Below are 4,822 nucleotides of genomic sequence, written 5' to 3' on the forward strand. Positions count from 1 at the left end.
CCGTCGCCAGCGACGAACCCGCACCATCCGACCCCGCCCCGGTCCCCGAGTTGGGGGATCTCCCCGAGTTGGCCCATTGGCACCACGAGGGCGGGCCCACCCGGGAAGAATTTTGCCGGGAGCAAGCCACCTGTCCTTCCCTGGTCGGGCTGCGGCGCCAGGCCGAGGGCCAAGCCGCAGGTGACCAGACCGGAACGCACCGAATATATTGGGAGAATAACATCCTGTATAGTGAGCAGAAAACAGTGGAGCTGGGATCCGGACGGGTACTGGTGGTACCCCTCCGCTACCGGGATTTCCTCCTGGGCTTAGCCCACGATGTCCCCCTCGCTGGTCACCTGGGTCAGGACAAGACCCACAGCCGTCTCGTGACCCATTTTTATTGGCCTAAGATGAAAGCAGCGGTAGAGGCACACTGCAAGTCCTGCCCCACGTGCCAAGCCAGTGGGAAGAGTTGGGGGGAAGCGCAAGGCTCCCCTCCAACCCTTCCCGGTCGTCAGTACCCCCTTCGAACGAGTCGGAATCGACATCGTGGGGCCACTGGACCCCCCCACCTCCCAAGGTCACCGTTTCATCTTGGTCCTAGTGGACCACGCCACCTGCTACCCAGAGGCTATTCCCCTGCGCACCATTACGGCCCCCGTGGTGGGCCGGGCCCTGATGGGGATCTTTTCCAGGGTGGGTTTTCCCCGCGAGGTCGTGAGCGATCGCGGCACTAATTTTATATCAAGGTATATGACGTCCCTGTGGCAACAATGTGGGGTGTCCTATAAGTTCACCACCCCGTACCATCCCCAAGGGAACGGCCTAGTAGAGAGGTTTAATAGGACTTTGAAAGGGATGATCGCTGGCCTAGAAGAGCCCCTCCGGCGTAAGTGGGACGTCCTGCTCCCCTGCCTCTTGTTCGCTTACCGGGAAGTCCCCCAGAAGTCCTTAGGGTTCAGCCCGTTTGAATTACTCTATGGGCACCCCGGCCGAGGTCCCCTCAGTTTGGTTAAGGAAGGGTGGGAGGCAGCACCCCAGACCACCCCCCGAGATGTGTTCCAATATGTCCTGGCCCTCCGGAACCAGACCAGGAGGTTCCGAGAACTGGCAGAGGCCAACCTGGAGGCGAGTCAAGAAGAAATGAAGCGCTGGTACGACCAGAATGCTACTCTGGTCGAGTTCCAGCCGGGCCAGCAGGTGTGGGTCATGGCCCCAGTGAAGCCTGGCGCTCTCCAGGACCGATGGACAGGGCCCTACAAAGTGGTTGAGAGGAAGAGCCAAGTCACCTACTTGGTGGACGTCCAGTCGCCTCGGGATCCCCTCCGGGTCCTGCACGTAAACCGCCTCAAGCCTCACTTCGTGCGGACAGAACTGAGCCTCCTGCTGGCCACCGATGACGGGGCCGAAGATGAGTCGGATCCCCTCCCGGACCTCCTGTGTGTCAAGGAGCAGGATGGCTCCGTGGAGGGAGTGAACCTCTCCCCAGCCCTCACTGCCCAGCAACAAGCGGACTGCCGCCAGCTCCTCAGACAATTTTCTGACCTCTTCTCCCTGACCCCCCGGGTCACCAACTGGTGTGTTCACGATGTGGACACCGGGGACAGCCCGCCGGTGAGACACCGAGCCTACCGGGTGCCTGACCGGGTCCGGTCCTGTATTCAAGCCGAAGTCTCGAAGATGTTGAGCCTGGGGGTGATCGAGCCCTCTGACAGTCCCTGGGCCAGCCCCGTGGTCCTGGTTCCGAAGGCAGCAGCCCCCGGTGTCGCCCCCGAGCTCCGGTTCTGCGTGGATTACCGGGGGCTCAATGACGTTACCCGAGCCGATGCCCACCCCATTCCACGAGCCGACGAGCTCATTGACCGACTAGGGGCCGCCCGGTTCCTCAGCACTTTCGACCTCACCTGCGGCTACTGGCAGATTGCGCTCACCGAAGGGGCCAAGGAGAGGTCTGCTTTCTCCACCCCCGATGGGCACTACCGCTTCCGCGTGATGCCCTTCGGGATGAAAAATGCCCCGGCCACTTTCCAGAGACTGGTAAATAGGGTCCTGGCCGGGCTAGAACAGTTCAGCGCGGCCTATCTGGACGACATCGCTGTCTTCAGTTCAGAGTGGAGTGAGCACCTCCAGCACCTCCGGAGAGTGCTAACCGCCCTGCGCCAGGCAGGCCTCACCGTAAAAGCCAGCAAGTGCCAGATCGGGCAAGGATCCGTAGTCTACCTGGGGCACCAAGTCGGGAGTGGCCAGGTCGCTCCTCTAGAGCCAAAGATCGACGCCATCCTGGCCTGGGACCCACCCATCACCCAAACGGAAGTCCGGGCCTTTCTGGGACTCACGGGCTACTACCGCCGATTCATTCGGGGGTATGGCAGCCTGGTCGGCCCTCTCACTGAACTCACGTCTAAAAAACAGCCAAAGAAGGTGCAATGGATGACTGCCTGCCAGGAAGCTTTCGATGCTCTAAAAAAGGCCATGTGCACGGCCCCCGTCCTCCAGGCTCCCGACTACACCAAGGAGTTTATAGTCCAGACCGATGCCTCCGAGCATGGCATTGGGGCCGTCCTGTCCCAAGTGAACGATCAAGGCTTAGATCAGCCCGTCGCCTTCCTCAGTCGGCGGCTGCTACCCCGAGAACAGAAGTGGAGCACCATAGAGCGCGAAGCCTTTGCCGTGGTCTGGGCACTCAAAAAACTACGACCCTACCTGTTCGGCACTCATTTCAGGGTCCAAACTGACCATCGGCCCTTGCGATGGCTCATGCAGATGCGAGGAGAAAACCCCAAGCTACTGCGGTGGTCAATCTCCCTCCAGGGAATGGACTTCACCGTAGAACACCGCCCTGGTACGGACCACGCCAACGCTGACGGCCTCTCCCGGTTCTTCCGCCTCAGCGAAGAGAACCCCCCAAGGTGATGGGCAGTTCTCTCCGGCTTTCAGCTGGGGGGGACGCGTGTTGGACCCGGCCTCGTAGAATGGCCCTCCGTGCCCCCGCACCACCGAAACCTGGTGCCTGCAGCCCTAGCACGCGGCCCAGCCGACCTTTCCCACCAGGACACCTGCACCAACCCCGGACATCCCCGTCCATGGCCTCTCTCCTTTCGGCCACCCCGGGCCCGCGTGCCCACTCCCTGCAACAAGATGGCCGCCCGGCCCCAGCGCGACCCGGGCCTCGAGGCGCCACTCCGGCTGGAGGACATCACGCTTCCAGGGGATGAGAGAGGGAGGAGCAGTTTCTATCGCACCTCTGAACTCCCCTGGGACGATGGGTTTCGATCGGCCCTCCGGCCTCCCTGCGGGCTGGCTCCGTGCCTGCTGGGTGTCTGGGACTCCTCCCGACCCGGCCCTGAAAGGATCAAAAGACAATAACAGGAAACCCCGACAAGCGGCCCCCAGGTGACAAGACCCCTGCCTGCGCAGACTCCGGACATCAAAGCGGGGTCGACCTATAACAAGGGGTGCTCTGAGACTGTCCGGCAGATTCGACGCTGGAACAACGAGAGCCTGCTGACGTGGTCGCGGCTCCTGGAACTGGAACTCACCTGAGCCCTGCTGAGTGACTCGCGGCTCCCTGAAGATCGTAAGACCTCCGAACTTGTACCTGAGCCCTGCTGAGTGACTCGCAGCTCCCTGAAGATCGTAAGACCTCCGAACTTGTACCTGAGCCCTGCTGAGTGACTCGCGGCTCCCTGAAGATCGTAAGACCTCCGAACTTGCACCTGAGCCCTGCTGAGTGACTCGCGGCTCCCTGAAGATCGTAAGACCTCCGAACTTGTACCTGAGCCCTGCTGAGTGACTCGCGGCTCCCTGAAGATCGTAAGACCTCCGAACTTGTACCTGAGCCCTGCTGAGTGACTCGCGGCTCCCTGAAGATCGTAAGACCTCCGAACTTGCACCTGAGCCCTGCTGAGTGACTCGCGGCTCCCTGAAGATCGTAAGACCTCCAAACTTGTACCTGAGCCCTGCTGAGTGACTCGCGGCTCCCCCAGACTCTCACGGTCCCGCCGGACCCCGACTCCGACCACGTATCCCCCAGCTCGAGGATTGTGAGTTGTGCGCCGGATACGTCCCTGCTTTGAACCGTTACCAGAGACAGTCCCGCTACCCCCTACCTTTCCGAGACTCTTGAGCCCGTGCTCACCTTGTACATATTTGCAGTGATACCTATTTGATAAAGCTTGTTCTGAGGATACCCAGTGTGGTCTCTCTGTGTCGTGTGGTGCCAGAAGTACGATCCTAGTTGCGAGATTCCTCCCCCTGGGGAATCTCTCGCCAGTGCCCGGCTATAATACTACACGGGTGGGACTCAGGGAAGTCAGGACCCCATTCCGGGCTCCTCTGAGGTCGCCGTCTAACATTGGTGGCAAGCGACGGGATTCGGGCCCATCACCTAGAGATCGTACAGTGAACAACGGACGCACGACCAACAAAGATGGCAGAAGGAAGCGCCATGAGCTCCGCAGAGACCAACGCCAACAGAGTGTTCCAGGTGGAGCATCTGGAGGAATACACACACAAAGAGCTAAAACAATTTTGCAAAGAACTTAAAATAGCTACCACTGGCCTCAACACTAAGGAAGACTTGCAGAAAGCACTGAAAACTTGGGTGGAGACCGGGGCATCCCGCCCGGAAGGCACGGGGGAGCGCCCAGACGAAGCCGAACCCCCTCCAAGTGAAAGCAGCGACAATCAGGTGCAAGGCATTGTACCAGACGGGGGCCTATCCCCGGGAGAACTCGCGGACAGAGAGAGAAGCCGCAGTCATGAACTCGAGTTAGCCAAACTCAAAATCGAGGGCGAATTGAAGTTAGCGGGGAAAAAGCTAGCGGTAGAGCAAATGCGC

Source organism: Triturus cristatus, chromosome 4_2 (genome assembly GCF_964204655.1).
Source record: "Triturus cristatus chromosome 4_2, aTriCri1.1, whole genome shotgun sequence".
Classification (NCBI taxonomy): Eukaryota; Metazoa; Chordata; class Amphibia; order Caudata; family Salamandridae; genus Triturus; species Triturus cristatus.